Below are 16153 nucleotides of genomic sequence, written 5' to 3'. Positions count from 1 at the left end.
TGGGATAAAAAGCACCATCTTAAGAAGCTAACAACAACAAAAATCAGGCAAATCTCAATTCTCCTCGAAAAAGATATTCTGAAGTTTGCCACACCCATTTTATGTGCAAGGCTATGAGGTTTTCAGATTTCTCAGAAACTCCTTTCTATAATGAGTTGAATTTCACCAGATAGGTTGTGTCTCATGAAATCTCTTTTTATCCCTATAAGCTTAGGGTGTTTAAATCATTTGCTTAGAAATATAGTTTCCTTAGCCAATTTTCTTTTTTAGTTACAGTCTTGAACAACACTGAACACAGAATCAAAACTATGACAAATGTCCTAGAGAGTCAGAGTAGATAGCACTTATTTTGCCAGAAAAAAAAAAAAAAACAACTTGGATTAGGAAAAATGTGATATTTTCACTTAAGGATATAGCACATGACAAGTCACATATTATTTTTCCATCAATTATGAGAGAAATAATTTATAAGGGAACTGATACTTAAAGCAAATTCCTCACTCCATTTCTTTAATTCAAAATTCAATCTCCATCTATTCTTTTTTTTTCCAACGTTTATTTATTTTTGGGGGGACAGAGAGAGACAGAGCATGAACGGGGGAGGGGCAGAGAGAGAGGGAGACACAGAATCGGAAGCAGGCTCCAGGCTCTGAGCCATCAGCCCAGAGCCTGACGCGGGGCTCGAACTCACGGACCGCGAGATCGTGACCTGGCTGAAGTCGGACGCTTAACCGACTGCGCCACCCAGGCACCCCAATCTCCATCTATTCTATATGTTCTTTGTCTCTCAGCCTAAAAACACATACACAAACAACTCAAGGTTCCAACCTCATTGGAAATGCCATCATGTTTACTATGTTGGAGTTCCTATACCTTTAATTGGGAATGGTCCCTTCCCCACCAGCTCTAAGAACTGCATTGTGGCAGGGACTGCTAGCTGTGCCATTATTCCTACCCATTCTTCCCATATTCCTTGGTGTGTTTGTGGGTTTTTTTTTTAATTTTAATTTTTATTTTTTTATGAATTTTAATTTTCTTTTTTATTTTGTTTTAATTTACATCCAAATTAGTTAGCATATAGTGCAACAATGATTTCAGGAGTAGATTCCTTAATACCCCTTACCCCTTTAGCCCGTCCCCTGTCCCACAACCCCTCCAGCAACCCTCAGTTTGTTCTCCATATTTATGAGTCTCTTCTGTTTTTTCCCCCTCCCTGTTTTTATATTATTTTTGTTTCCATTCCCTTATGTTCATCTTTTTTGTCTCTTAAGGTCCTCATATGAGTGAATTCATATGATTTTTGTCTTTCTCCTACTAATTTCACTTAGCATAATACCCTCTAGTTCCATCCACGTAGTTGCAAATGGCAAGATTTCATTCTTTTTGATTGCCAAGTAATACTCCATTGTATATATATATATACCACATCTTCTTTATCCATTCATCCATCGATGGACATTTGGGCTCTTTCCATACTTTGGCTATTGTTGATAGTGCTGCTATAAACATGGGGGTGCATGTGTCCCTTCGAATCAGCACACCTGTATCCCATGGATAAATGCCTAGTAGTGCAATTGCTGGGTCGTAACGTAGTTCTATTTTTAGTTTTTAGATGAACCTCCATACTGTTTTCCAGAGTGGCTGCACCAGCTTGCATTGCCACCAACAATGCAAAAGAGATCTTCTTTCTCCACATCCTCGCCAATGTCCGTTGTTTGCCTGAGTTGTTAATGTTAGCCATTCTGACAGGTGTAAGGTGGTATCTCATTGTGATTTTGATTTGTATTTCCCTGATGAGGAGTGACGTTGAGCATTTTTTCATATGTCGGTTGGCCATCTGGATGTCTTCCTTGGAGAAGTATCTATTCGTGTCTTTTGCCCATTTATTCACTGGATTATTTGTTTTTTGGGTGTTGAGTTTGATAAGTTCTTTATAGATTTTGGATGCTAACCCTTTATCTGATATGTCATTTGCAAATATCTTCTCCCATTCTGTCGGTTGCCTTTTAGTTTTGCTGATTGTTTCCTTCGCTGTGAAGAAGCTTTTTATTTTGATGAGATCCCAGTAGTTCACTTTTGCTTTTGTTTTCCTTGACCCCAGAGACGCGTTGAGTAAGAAATTGAAGCAGGCAAGATCAAAGAGGTTTTTGCCTGCTTTCTCCTCGAGGATTTTGATGGCCTCCTGTCTTACACTGAGGTCTTTCATCCGTTTCGAGTTTATTTTTGTGTCTGGTGTAAGAAAGTTGTCCAGGTTCATTCTTCTTCATGTCGCTGTCCAGTTTTCCCAGCACCACTTGCTGAAGAGACTGTCTTTATTCCATTGGATATTCTTTCCTGCTTTGTCAAAGATTAGTTGGTCATAAGTTTGTGGGTCCATTTCTGGGTTCTCTATTCTGTTCCATTCATCTGAGTGTCTGTTCTTGTGCCAGTACCATACTGTCTTGATGATTACAGCTTTGTAGTATAGCTTGAAGTCTGGGATTGTGATGCCTCCTACTTTGGTTTTCTTTTTCAAGATTGCTTTGGCTATTTGGGGTCTTTTCTGGTTCCATACAAATTTTAGGGTTATTTGTTCTAGCTCTGTGAAGAATGCTGGTGTTACTTTGATAGGGATTGCACTGAATACATAGATTGCTTTGGGTAATATCGAAATTTTAACAATATCTGTTCTTCCTATCCAGGAGCATGGAATCTTTTTTTCCATGTTTTTGTGTCTTCTTCAATTTCTTTCATCCATATTCCTTGTTAATGAAGCTTAGATTTTGCTCAGACTTCACATGTACCTAATTAAATATTCATTTGCCCAGCGTTGGTTGCAGCCAGAAATAGCCATCTGACATCATCTGGCCTTTGAGATATCATAAGTTTGCCAGGGGATCTTGGTAAAGCATTTGCTCTGTTTGTAAGGGACAGAAATTGCTGGTACCATTCTTTTGCCCTTCCTCCTGCCTTAAACATGGACAATGCAGCTGTGGCAGCCATGTGCTGCCACAAGGTAGCAAGTATGGGATGGAAACGATAAGCAGTGGAAAACAGAGATCCTGGGGGCTCAGACAGCACTGCTACGAGCTGATCCAAGACTAGGAAACCATCATCCCATAATCGTGTTAAAAAATAAAGCATTAGCTCATAAATTGACGTCACTGTTAGTTGAACACTACGTTACTCGTCGCTAAATAGATTCCTAACATATGCACCTGCCCTGCTTCTGTTCCCTAGCTGCCATTTTACTTCCCTCGGTTCACTGTGAATCTGTATGTGCTCCCCTCAGAGTTCTGTGTTATCAACTGGCGAACTCAGAGATGTTTCCCCCTCATAGTTCGGTATTCATGGCAGAGAGCTAGAAGAGTAAATCCCAGCTAATGAACATATTTATATTATTGTTATATTATTAAGATTATTATTCCTGATCACTGATGAATTAATCTGACTCACTAATGAATTTAAAGATGAGATCCCTATGAAAACTAGGAAGAAAGAGATAATGATGACAACCAGCATTTGAGTACATTTTACAAAGGCCTTTCACAAAGATCCTTTCATCTGACCCCACAACACCTTTGCACAGTAGGTATTTAATATTCCCTTTTTACAAGTCAAGAATTGAATGTTAGTAAAATTAAGTCAGTCTAGAATGTCATGCACCCATTATGATATAAACCTGCTTCTGGAGACCTGATATGGTGATAAGGTAACTTGGGTTATGTCTGCTTAATTCTATTGCCTGTAGGGATAATAAAAGTTAACATTTATCAACCAGGTATAATGCTATGTGCTATGTGCTATTTGCATTTGCTGAATCAAGATTCTTACATGCATTACTCTGTTCAATCTTCACAGTAATCCTATGGCTTAATACCACTATTACCCCATTACAGATGTGGAAAGTGAAGTTCAGTCCATGGGCAGCATGCCAGCCTCATCCACCGATCAAGCTGTTCCCTCCTTAGCAACCTGCATTGCATATTCCTACCTTTGCTCCTAGGAGGCCAGATTTTTGTCCTTGAGCCCAAATCAAGCTGCCAAAACAGACTCTACCCACCTTCTACTTTTCGTTTGTTTTTTTCCATTGCTACTGGACTATAAATCTCCCCTGGATTTATGAACGGCAACCATCTGTTTCACATCATAAAAAGACTCAGCATTAAACTATTTGACTTGATTTTCCCGTCAAATTGATGTTAATGAATTTTGGCTCTGAAAACCTGCACTTCAAAAGAACTCAGATTCCTGACTTTTAAATTAGTTTACAGTTTTCTTTTACCTCCAAGAAGAAGGCTTAATTTAAAATGTCCTTAATAAAAAAAAAATGTGCACTTCAAAGATAAGCAAATACATTTTCATGTGATTTAAAACAACATCTTTGTATTTATCTTCCTGATACCACTGATACCATCTTCCTCTTAAAAACTAAACTCAGACAAATTTAAATAATGTACATTTCCATTTGGATGTAGATATATAAATGCTTCCTTTCATCCTTGCGCAAGGGGCCATGCTAATCTTCTCTGTATCGTTCCAAGTTTAGTATATGTGCTGCCAAAGCGAGCACTAAATGCTTCCTTTCAGATGGTGGAATTGACATTACGGGTCTGGTTTCACCCAAGTCCTGCCACGTACTAGTTATGAGACCTTGAACATGTTGCTTTTCCTCTTAAAGCCTTAGTTTCCTCATCTCAGAAATAGAGCTAATACACTGACCTTTTTTTTTTAATTTTTTTGAGGTGCTAACAGATATAAATTGTCTGACACATGCCTGTGAATAATATACACTCAAAAAATAATAATTTGCATCCTTCCCTTATTGAATCTCCTCAACTAACATGAACATTTTAATCTTGATTCCCAGGTTTGCTAAGCCTTGAAATAGATATGGGTATTTCTAGGCTCTTGACGCTGGGAAACAGTATATTAAAGAAAAATAAATAAAGCTCATTTTTAGGAAATAGCTACCACTTTTATGGCTTAAAGGAATAGTAGAGGTTGAATATTACAATGTCATTTTGTAGGCTCTTTGAAGCAATACTAAGCATTCTATTTTTTAAACCCTAGTGGATATCCTCATTCTAGGTGTTCCTGCTTAGAAATGCTTGAAAGCAGATGAGGAATACCAGTATTGCATTATATCCATGATGAAATATATGTGATTAAAAAGCAGCATATTTCTAAGGAGATTGAAAAGATCTCCACCTTTTTATCTATAGCTCTTTCAACTACTTTGAAATGCACTGATTATATTGAAGGGGTCTGTTTAACAATCACTTTCCTTAATCCCCATATATTCCAATTGCCTTCAACCGAAGATGACAACAATCGGTCTCATTGTAAGTAAGGTAACTTGAGCTCATGCCATTTGCAGATAATAGCTGTCACAGTCATTGGATGATGGGATTTCTGACTCAGAAAAGAAAGTATCAAAATTTGCTGCCAATAATTCAAATTGTGGCTTTGGAAGCTGTTTTTTCATAGTCCCATGATATCTTGTGCAGAATTCTCTCAAGCTTGCTTTATATTCTAATTTTCATTTGATATACCTTTATGACTAAAAAGCATCTCTTTTGAGATTCAGAGACATAGCCTAATTTGAGTTTGTGTTAGTACCATTCAGCATAATGGCTGGCACAGGGTAGTAGGTACTCAATAAATTTTAGTGGGAGAAGAAAGGAAAAGAGGAATGGAAAAAAGAAAACTAAAAAGCAAGGAAGTGAGGAAGGAGGTCTGTCTCTTTGATATAGTAAGAATTGAAGCTTATATTTGTTTCATTATACCAGGCTTCCTCTCTTAAAGTGACCACATTTTGAATTGAACTCATTACCCAAGGAGTCAATAAAGTAACCCTATTAATAATAGTACCATCACTGCCTCAATTTGTAATGACTTCACTTAACATAATCCTTTGTCTGAATGCTTTTTACTTTAATGTCACTTGGTTTTTAATTGAATTTGAGGTACTGTAAGTGACAATTGCTCCATAATACAAAGATGAAAAAAATATCTAAGAAGCTAATGTTTTATTTTGTGTTTCCCCACAGTGTGGCAGCAGAGACTTAAAAAGTTGGAAAAGCCACAAGCTGGGGAGGGTTCAACTCAAAGGTCTGATTCAGGGAGACCAGAATATTGAGATACCTATTCTCATGAAGGATATTATGGGAATCAAATGGCAATCAATTTTTCTGTGCTAAAAACTCTGACAAAAGAAATATTGGTTAATGAGTTTTTTATGATCACTGTAAGATACTCACTGACATTACTAATGGCTAACGTTCCCTCTCAGCTTTGCAAATCTGTTGATAATATGCAAATCTGTTGATAATGCTAAAATTTATGTTGGAATGAATAAAGATAAACACAGTAAACCGACTTCCATGATACGAATCTATTGAAAGAATGCCCAATTAGTTGTAACAACCCTTCATTAAACAAAGAAAACAATCTCTCTCAATGACAGATCTGTGAAATGAAAATAGAAGCAATCCCATATGCTTGTTATAAAGCGTGGATGAAATCACTCACCAGAAAGTACATAGCAGGACATCTGGCAAGGGGGGAGTGAGCAGCAGATAAAAGCTATTATAGCATTACCATACATGCTACCTTCACCAACCCTTCTCTACTACTAGGGTACTACTCTGTTCCAGGTGGAGACATACAAGTCATTTGTGGAGAAACACAAATGATTAGCAGGATGGCTCTGTTATGGAAGAGTTCATTCTCCAGCAGTAGAGACAAGAATAAAATTAAATACCCTTCTCACTATGAGCTATGAGAACAAAGCCATCTACCTCCACATGCAAGATGAACCCTGACAATGGAAACTACTTATTTCCCACCCCTAACACGCTGTCTACATCCACAGGAATTTACTATGCTGCTGTCTCTGTTAGCATATCTTTGTGTTCCAGGAGATTCTTGTCCAAGCAAGTGACTTGATAGTTCATTAAAGGAACCTCCCGAAAGATCCATCAACTCTTCCCCAGGAGGCATCGGTCAACAGCTTATACCCTGAGACCATACAAAACCTTCAGCTCAAAATCCTGCTTTGCTGTTTCTACCAATCTTGGTTGGTTGTATCATGATCCTTACTCAATCCTAATCAAGGCTCTTCATTGAAAGACCAGTCTTAAGCCAAATTTGAAATTCTTAATAAAATCTGACCTTGAGGCCCTCTTCAGAGACATCGCCAAACCTCTCCCTAGGCAGTGTTCTTCCATACCAGGGCACGTAACAAACTCACGTTTGCCTCATCAACATTTTATATTGGTGACATTTAGGGAGTAGACATGGAACAGAGAAGTTCTACAAAGCAACATATATAAAAGGAGGATGAATTAATTTTCCTTGAAATATCCATATTTTCAGATATATGGAGGCATTTTTATATTTTGGGCCTTTCTCATTAGAACAAGTATCTCATACTCAAGTCCTGTAATAAGACAAATGATATCACATTGAAGACATCATTATGAGACCAATTCTGTAGTTTACTTTGTAATTACAAGAGTAATCAACCTCATACTAATGAAACAAATTGTTGTATAAATATACCTAATGACTAATAAGGTTATTTTTTAAAGAGTGATTTATTACCAAAAGAGACTTTCAAGCCCTTAAAGCTTTCGGATGAGGAAGTGAGATTCAGGGAGTGTTTGCAATATCTACTATCACATAGCAAGTAAGAGAAAGATTGGTGCAACAATTATTTGTTAGAAGTAATATACTTACTTCTTTGTAAGAAGTAGTATAGCATAGGGGTGCTTGGGGGGCACAGTTGGTTAAGTGTCTGACTCTTGATCTCAGCTCAGGTCATGATCTCATGGTTCATGACTTCGAGCCCCACATCAGCCTGTGCACTGATGGACCAAACCTGCTTGGGATTCTGTCTCTCCCTCTCCCTGCCCTTCCCCAACTTATGTCCTCTCTCTCTCTCTCTCTCTCTCTCTCTCTCTCTCTCTCTGTCAAAACAAATAAATAAACTTAAAAAAAAGCAGTATAGCATAATGCATTTTTTCAAACTTAAGTAACATATAAACCTGTTTTAAATTAAAAAAAATATATTCAGGGGTCCATGTAATACACATATGAATCTTTTAATGCTGGTATAATTGAATCAGAGAAACAAGTGTTAGAATCCTGGATCTTTCTCTTAATATCTGTGGGATTTTATTCAATTTATTAAGCAGTTCTGAACATATTTCTTCATCCACCAACAGTCTTTTCCCAGGGGCTTGTTGTGAACATTAAATTTGGGCTTTTTACATGACATATACTAAATGGCCAATACATTTTTTATTATCATGTTCGTTACTCCCTGATAGCTACTTTTTCAACTTTGCCACCTGGCTGTTTTTAGTTAGATCTCATTTAGATAACCATAAAAGAGATGAAAAGAAACCACATCTTTGGCTTGAACAATAGTATAGAAAAACCTTAGCCCATGTTGCCAACTCTATCTATCTGTGAGACCCGGAGGTAGGAGAAAGATTTAGGAGAGCTTGATTTATGAATAAGTTTAATGGAGATGCAAATGGGGCACCTCAGCTACAAGAAAACAGGCTAAAAATTGTAAACACATCCAAGTCTGGTTTTCTTTCCTGAAATAGATGTAGGTCCTCTCAACAAAGGTGCTTCGTAAATCACGGGGAATAAGAAAGCCCCTGTGAAAAGTGAAGATGTTAGCCTTGTGTAGTCACCTAATATTTCTAAGATGGGACTGTCAGAGCCCTGAAATGAAAGAAATCTTAACTGTAAGCTACATCCTGACCCTTTAGAGACAAGGCAGCTTCCCTGATAGAGCCTCAGAAATAAGGCATTGGAGTGATTTGCATGTACTGATGTTGTTTCTAAGTTGTATTTATGCCTTCAAAAATGGCACAGTGACATGATGTCTTCAGTTATATTTCCCAAGGTGAAAACATTTTCAGTTCAGTAGAGAAAAGCCTGTTGTCACTAATTCAAGGCAATTGGATCGCTACAAGCCTAATGTTTTTCTCCATGGTACACAGAGGAAAAGGGCAGATATTTTAGAAAAGACATCATCAGATTATTGGTATCCACACAATAAAATATAACCACTTCAAACAGAGTGTATGTTTCCACAGAGAACATGGAGCCTACAAAGACAGCGCTAATGGGGAAAACAGTAAATATATGACGATAACTTTTCTTTCCTCAAAAGAATTAAAAGTATATTGATAGATAAGCAAACCTAATTAGCACAGGGTCACTGGAGGGTTAGAGAAGAGATGGGACACAAGGAAAAAGAGAAAAAAATATTAAAGTAAAAGGAGGGATAGAAATAGAAAGGGGCTATTAAATTATAGCTGAAAAGGCCCTGGTGAAAGAAAGGCTGTCTCCCCATCAGAGACTTTTCATTTCTTTATTCCCAAATGTCTACCCTCACACCCCTCAGGAAAAATGGTGAAGGATGTAGGCTGGTCACTTCTTCTCATTGAAAGCATCATTATGCTTTCAATCATTATGCATAGGTAAATCTGACCTATCTGTCCATCCTTTTCAGGGGAGATGTGCGCCTGAAAGAAGAGTATTCATTCAACTCTCATTCATTTGCTCATTCATCCACTCCGACCTCCATTCTAAACATGACCTATAAAGTCTGTTTGATTTAGCCTCTACTTATTTTCCAATATTACCTAACACAGCTCATTCTTTACCTTACAACCATTCTAAATTTCTTTCAGTGACTTGAAGAAGCCCCTTCTTTGATCTAGAAACTATTGCTACCTTCTCTGCCTCACTAGTTTCTATGTTACCATCAGGTTCTTGCTTAACCATCTCTTCCCTAAGGAAGTTTTCCAGAGGCTCCTTGACCAGGCTGGGTCTCAGGGACAAGTGCTTCTGCTCTGTAAGTACTTCCTACTTCTCAAGGATCATATTCATTGCACTTGTAAGTGCCTCCTTCAATGGGCTTTATCTGTCCTCTCTTTTGTGTGTTATCATCTTCTTGTAGACCAGTTGCATCGAGTAGTAGCTTGATACATGATTGCTGCATATGAGAATAAAGACACATATGAAAAGACTGGTCAATGAATGGAAAACATCAAACAAAAAATCTACAACAAGCTTTAACTTTGAGCAAGGTGCTGTGTGAAACAAGGGAGTAAGAGAGGGACTGAGGAGCCTTCCTAAATATTTTCAGAAAACTTATTAGTCATTGCCCCTCTTCATTGCCATAAAAAAAAAGATACTTGTATCTGTTCTCTGATGTCGAGAGGTTTTCTTGTAGGTGCTAAATAATTCAACTTTAATGAGTCACCTATAACTAAGGTTAGATACCATCACATGGGCATACCAAAAGAACAAAATAGGTCTTGTAAACTACAATTCCTCCTTCCCTTCGACCCACTGAAAACTAAAGAAGGGACTTGTGGAAAAAAAGACAGCAGAGACAAGACTGATAGAATTTCCTGCTCTTCTCTCATAGCCCCTCAAACTAAACTGGTTGATGACACCCATGACTCACTGGTCAATATCTGGGGTGCCTATCCAGGTTTATATCTATTTATTCTGCTACAGGCTGCTTAGCTGCAGAACACACAGGTCTACCTTAGTACAACCAGCAAGTCGGAGAAGAGCCTGGTGAGTTATGCCTGTGAAGACGTGGAGTTTAGGAACATGCATGATAATGGAGCCTGATGCCTGGCTATAGTCTGCGGAATACCCAAGATTGAAGAATTGGAAGAGGAGCCCATACCTGCAGAGAATATGGGGTTGTGTGCCTGGGAAAAATGGCTACAACTTATTCCAAGTCCATAGGACACTCAGAGAATGTTACAGAAGACCTCAGTCATGTTCACACCTTCATGTGAAGGATCATGGAGGTTCTGGGGCAGCCTAAAGAGCTGATAAGTCCAATGTAGATAAGGGTTCTAAATTAAGGCAGGACCATGGAAGCTGAATATCAACACCCAGGAAAACCATGAGCACCACACACTGAGAAACAACTACATTAGAGGGGGACTTTCTTCCCATTAACAACCATAAACACAGAAATGAAGTATATTTCTCTCTCCTTCACTCTGCCTCATATACTAAAGGATCTAGGTCACAAACCAAAGGAGCTAGGTCACAAACAAAACACACACACACACACACACACACACACACACAAGGAGGGGAGGTAGAGTATTTTGAATAAAAAAGGTGATAAGGAGTTTCAAAGTACTCATGTGTAATATCTGACATTGGTCAGAAAGTTCTAGAAGATTCCTGAGATGTCATTAAGGAACAGGAAGAAGGCGGGGAGGGCACATATTACAAATGAGGCAGTTATGGAGAGACATAAAATCATTTCATTGTTACGCCCCAGTGAGTTGAGGTTTTTCAATAAATTTTACGTTTCTATTTATCATTGATTTTTATCTTACCCATTGTGAGTTAATGTGTTCCTATTCTCCTTCAGGGCAAAGGATTTTGTCTTAAGAATTTCTTCACAGTACTTAACCCTGTTGCTGACATATTGATTGAAATTAAGCAAGCACTTGTTGAGATGAAGAACACTGCACATAATTCAAATTTACCTTAACTGAAGGCTGAGGAAACATCAAGTCATGCAAATACAATGCCACCACTATTGTATGTCACTTCACAATGACATACTCCATTCATTCCCATTTAATCCACATAAAACTCTATGACCTGGAATTACTATTTCCAACTCACACATAGGAAAACTACAACTTTGAGAACTTAGGAGCCTGGCCCAACGCCACACATCTTACAAGATATGAACATAGGATTTCCCACCCCAGGTCTTTTTGATTCCAAATCCTGTGCCTATTGCCACTTTCCCACATTTTCCACAGTGCCTTTTCTCTGAATTTTGAATATAATCAAACAGAATACACCCACTCATTCCATCAAACATTCCTTGTCTTTCCATGGAACCAAGCAACTGGCTTGGGTAAATGCATTAACAAGTGTGAATATTCAGGACTCAAATCCAATCTCACTCTGAAGAGTTAAAGGAAAATGCCATCCCCCATTTATCTATTTTTTTTCCCTCAGGAATCAGTTCTAAGACACCCAAAGTAAAGTATTGCATTTTATTTTCATTGGGAGGGGAATTTAACCCTCCCTAATCATCAAGGGTACACGTAGAGGGGGAACAGCAGCCATCAGATGGGAGGCACAATAGAGCAGTGGCAGCAAATAACGGTGACCAGAAGAGCACAGAGCGAAGGAATCACTTCCTGAACCCTGAAGCTTGCAGTTCAAGTTCAGTTCTCAATCTGTCCACTCAGTGAGGCCTCCTGATAAGACTCAAAAGATGAGCCCTCACTAGGGAAGGTGGAAAGTCCTACCTATGGGGGGAGAAGACAGGCCATAAAAGGAACCTACAGAATAGCATTTCCAATGGAACCACCAATAGTGTACTTGGCCTGGCTCTCTAATGCTCAGCAGTGGTCCTATTTCTTATGAGACTGACACTATTTCATTTGCTAGAACACAGGTCCTTAGGAACAAAGTTTGGCAAAGTACCAGGATGTACAGCTAAAGACAGCACTTCTTTAGCCCCAAGAAGGATTCTCAGGATCTGCAAAGATTTTGTAGTGCAGAAGTTGTAGTGGTCTTATGTCTAGGTCAGAAATTAGGCTTGAATCTGAAAGTACAAGTAGAATCCCTTGTAAATTGTCATGTGTTCAGAGAAGGCCAGCCAATTCCAAGAGGCCTATCTGCCACTTGGGGGCATGTTTGGGGACACTAAAACAGATACCAAACAACCCTCTAATTTTCCTAGTGCCCAAGAAAAGAGATATGAATCCTGTCCCAAATAAGGTTTAGATTTAGTAGCAGCTGAGAATTTTTGAGTGCCTCTTATGGACTGTTCAAAGCACTTTTCATACTTATTAATTCACATAATACACAAGCCTATGAGGAAATGCCATTATGACATTCTTTTAACCAATTGAGCAGACTGAAGAACAAGAAGGTTGAAGAATGTGTCTAAGGCCACACAGCTATGTATTAGTAGAACTGAGATTTGAACCCAGGGTCCTCAATCCCTCGCTTCTAACCATCATATTACACTGAAGAGTACAAGGTCTCTGCTCTCATGGATCCTATTTAGAATTCACAGAATCTTTACCTTCGTGGGGTTATCTATTAAGAGGTGAACTCAACTCTTGGCATGATGTCTCAGCACGGTTCTTGGCACTCCATAGATAATACGTTAAGAAAGAAGTCAAAATTTTACAAGACAACTTTGTTCACACTTTTCCTTTTAACTCGGTTCATTTTTAAATGAAAAAAAAAATGCCATATGCCTACTTGAGAAAACTTAAGCAAATATTTCCACCAGCTTTGTTTCAATATAGTTGAACCTTAATGTGTGATATTTATAGACTGCTTCCATTTGGGTAAGAAAGATTTCTGGGTTGACTTTTATGAGGGGAATATGTATGCTCTTAAGGCATACAGAGATACTGGAGCATTCTTAATTTATTCCATTATCTTTTAATTAAATTGCCCTCTATTATCATTTTGTGAAGTAGAATCGTGAACTTGTTGGAGCATAGAATTTGTCAGCCAGTGCTTTTTGTAATAATTGCAGCATCTCCTTTAATTCATTTGTCCTCCAGAGTGTTAGCTATTCTGTGCCTCTAATTACCATCTAATTCTGTACCCAGGTTCAAAATACAGCACTTTTTCAACAATCCGGCATCCAGCAGGGGCATCGGAGAGCATCCAAAATATTATCAGTGAGTATTCCAAGCAAGAAACTTAATGGATACACTTTAATGAGTATTTTCTTAGTCCCTGACACTGATCTGTATACTTCAACCTAGAGGGTCTCATTTTTATGTACAACTGTCTCTATATGTAAAATGGGTATGACAATAGTCCTGCTGATGACCACATATGATTGCTGTAAGGGTTCAATGAAGTCATGATATAAACTGTGAAAACAGACCTAGAACACAGTGTAGTCCATGCAGTGTTAGCTTTATTATTCTTTTACTTTGAGTTCTTTACTTTGAGGTCTCACAAGAATCTCAAAATTAACATGTGGAAATCATCCCATTTCCCCAAGATCATCTGTCAGGCCACCCACTCCTGTCTTCACTTACTCAGGAATGGCATCATCATCATCATCATCATCATCATCTACCTCATATCCTGAACCTGAGAGAAGGGATTCCTCTAATTCTTCCTTTTTTGCATCGCCCAATCTATCAGCAAGTCTCAGAATGCTGATCTCAACTGTATCTTGGCTCTATTCACTATCTTAGGCACCACAATCTCTAGTCCAGACCCCTGAGAGTGCTTACGAAATGCTCTCTCCACTTCCATTCTTAACCATCTTCCACCTTTCTTCTCCCCAGCAGCCAGAGTAGTTCTATCATGAAACATATGGAAATTGTTTCAATGATGTGTCTTTTTCAGAAGCTCCAGGCAATCTGGAAAACATGTGCAAATTGAAAAACCACACTCACCTGTGATGAACATTATTTAAAAAAAAAACAGACAAACACCTGGCCCATTTAAATACTTCTTAGAAGCCCACTGTCTTTCAAGATACTGCATCAATATGTCTACCTCCTCTCGGGGATGATGGGAATGTAACACACTTTTGAGAGACATTTTAAACACTAATGACTTCAACCTGTGCCTATCATAGTTAACACTGAATTAATAGAAGTAAATGAGTTGACAGGTGATTGCAAAATAAAAGACTATTTTAATATAATATGCATTAGGGTATTTTACTTCAGTCTACACATTATCATGTTCTAATCCAACTGACTAAGGAATTGCACTTAACCCTTCAGAGACTCCAGGAAAGAACAACAGTAGCCACTGCAATTTTAAACCTCTTTATGAATGCTTTTCAAAGCAATAATATTGTAATATGTTTTTAAGCAGTTATGAGTCAAGTAAAATAGATTTTCACCCATCACAGCATATTTGGGGTATGACTAATTCTCTCTACTCAAAGCAGTGAAACAGAACGTAAGACAAAGAAAATGCAAACCGGTCCCTAAATTCTCCTCCCCCTACCCCATGCATCTGTAAGAGAGGCCTTAAAATCAATTCCTACCTATACGAGTTAGTTCCTGTTTGACCTCAGGCTATACTCTCAAATATTATAATGTTTGATATCTCTAACTATAAAGCCGGGATAAAAAAATCATAACTCCTAACTCATTAGGTTATTAAGTGCATTAAATGAGTTAATATTTGTAAAGCACCCAGAACACTTCCTAGCACATAGTAAATGATGTTTGCTTTTTATTTTATCTCTGCTATAGTAAATATGAAATTGCATTGATAATGGTGATTTGATATGATTTAGTTTTAAATAATATTCATAATCTTTCTATGTAGTTATTTATATTAAGCCCTTAAGGTACTTTATTTATATGTAATGACTTACAGGATCATGTACATTCCTTACTACCTTAAAGTGGATTTCCGACAACAGCCAAAGTGTATAATACCCGCCATGTTCTTTGCCGTCATGAGGTTCCCTGCTTATGAAGGACTGAGGTTCGGTGTGACCTTGGTTTTCCCCTGCTCCTTAATTTGTTACACCCTGAGGAAGGTGATGATACATATCTGACTGGCAAGTGAGAGAACAGGTTGGCATGCTCTGCTGTGCTTGATGCCCTTTACACCTGTCCCTCAGCTGGGTGGCCTTGGTGCAATCCTTCTTATAAACAGGCTGGCAGTACCTATCATTCTTGTGTTCCGGGGGTGGGCCCATTTGGCTCTCACACCAAGCAGATGTTTTGGCTTCTATATTCACCCTAGCATTGTCTCACTTTGTCCATACTGAGATAGGGATGAGGTGCTATTAATTGAGTAGCCCCTTGGAGTGCCCCCGCCCAAATAGTTCACATGGTTGTGAAATGCAACATCTTGCACTTAACTGTTCCTCAAACTTTGTCTCATGCCCCTTTCTGATATATGGTACAGCCACTATGACTTTTCTTCTCCCCCTCCTCCTTCTCCCCCTCCCAACATTGTGAACAATTCAAATTCTGTTCCACTTCTAGCTTTTACAACTTCTATTCCTCTGTCTTCCCATTCTTCACATACTTAAAAATTTTTCATTTAGGTTTTATTTCAAATATCAACTCTTTAGAGAAACCTTCTAAGTAAGCCTCCTATTATTCTCTTTCATAGCATCTCA

At 38.3% G+C, this 16153-nt stretch overlaps 1 protein-coding gene and 1 non-coding gene across 4 annotated transcripts in view; both read right to left on the bottom strand.

Moving 5' to 3' along the window:
• The window catches only part of KCNIP4 (potassium voltage-gated channel interacting protein 4), a 1162373-nt gene that overhangs the window by 717080 nt on the left and 429140 nt on the right, over positions 1-16153 (bottom strand). The window lies entirely within an intron of this gene.
• Positions 4445-4552, bottom strand: LOC122479222. Its single transcript, XR_006296288.1, has one exon. It is a non-coding gene; the product is annotated as a U6 spliceosomal RNA (small nuclear RNA).

The sequence above is a fragment of the Prionailurus bengalensis genome, chromosome B1, assembly GCF_016509475.1.
Source record: "Prionailurus bengalensis isolate Pbe53 chromosome B1, Fcat_Pben_1.1_paternal_pri, whole genome shotgun sequence".
NCBI lineage: Eukaryota > Metazoa > Chordata > Mammalia > Carnivora > Felidae > Prionailurus > Prionailurus bengalensis.
The sequence above is the reverse complement of the archived record's forward strand: the minus strand, read 5'-3'. Positions and strand labels throughout refer to the sequence as shown.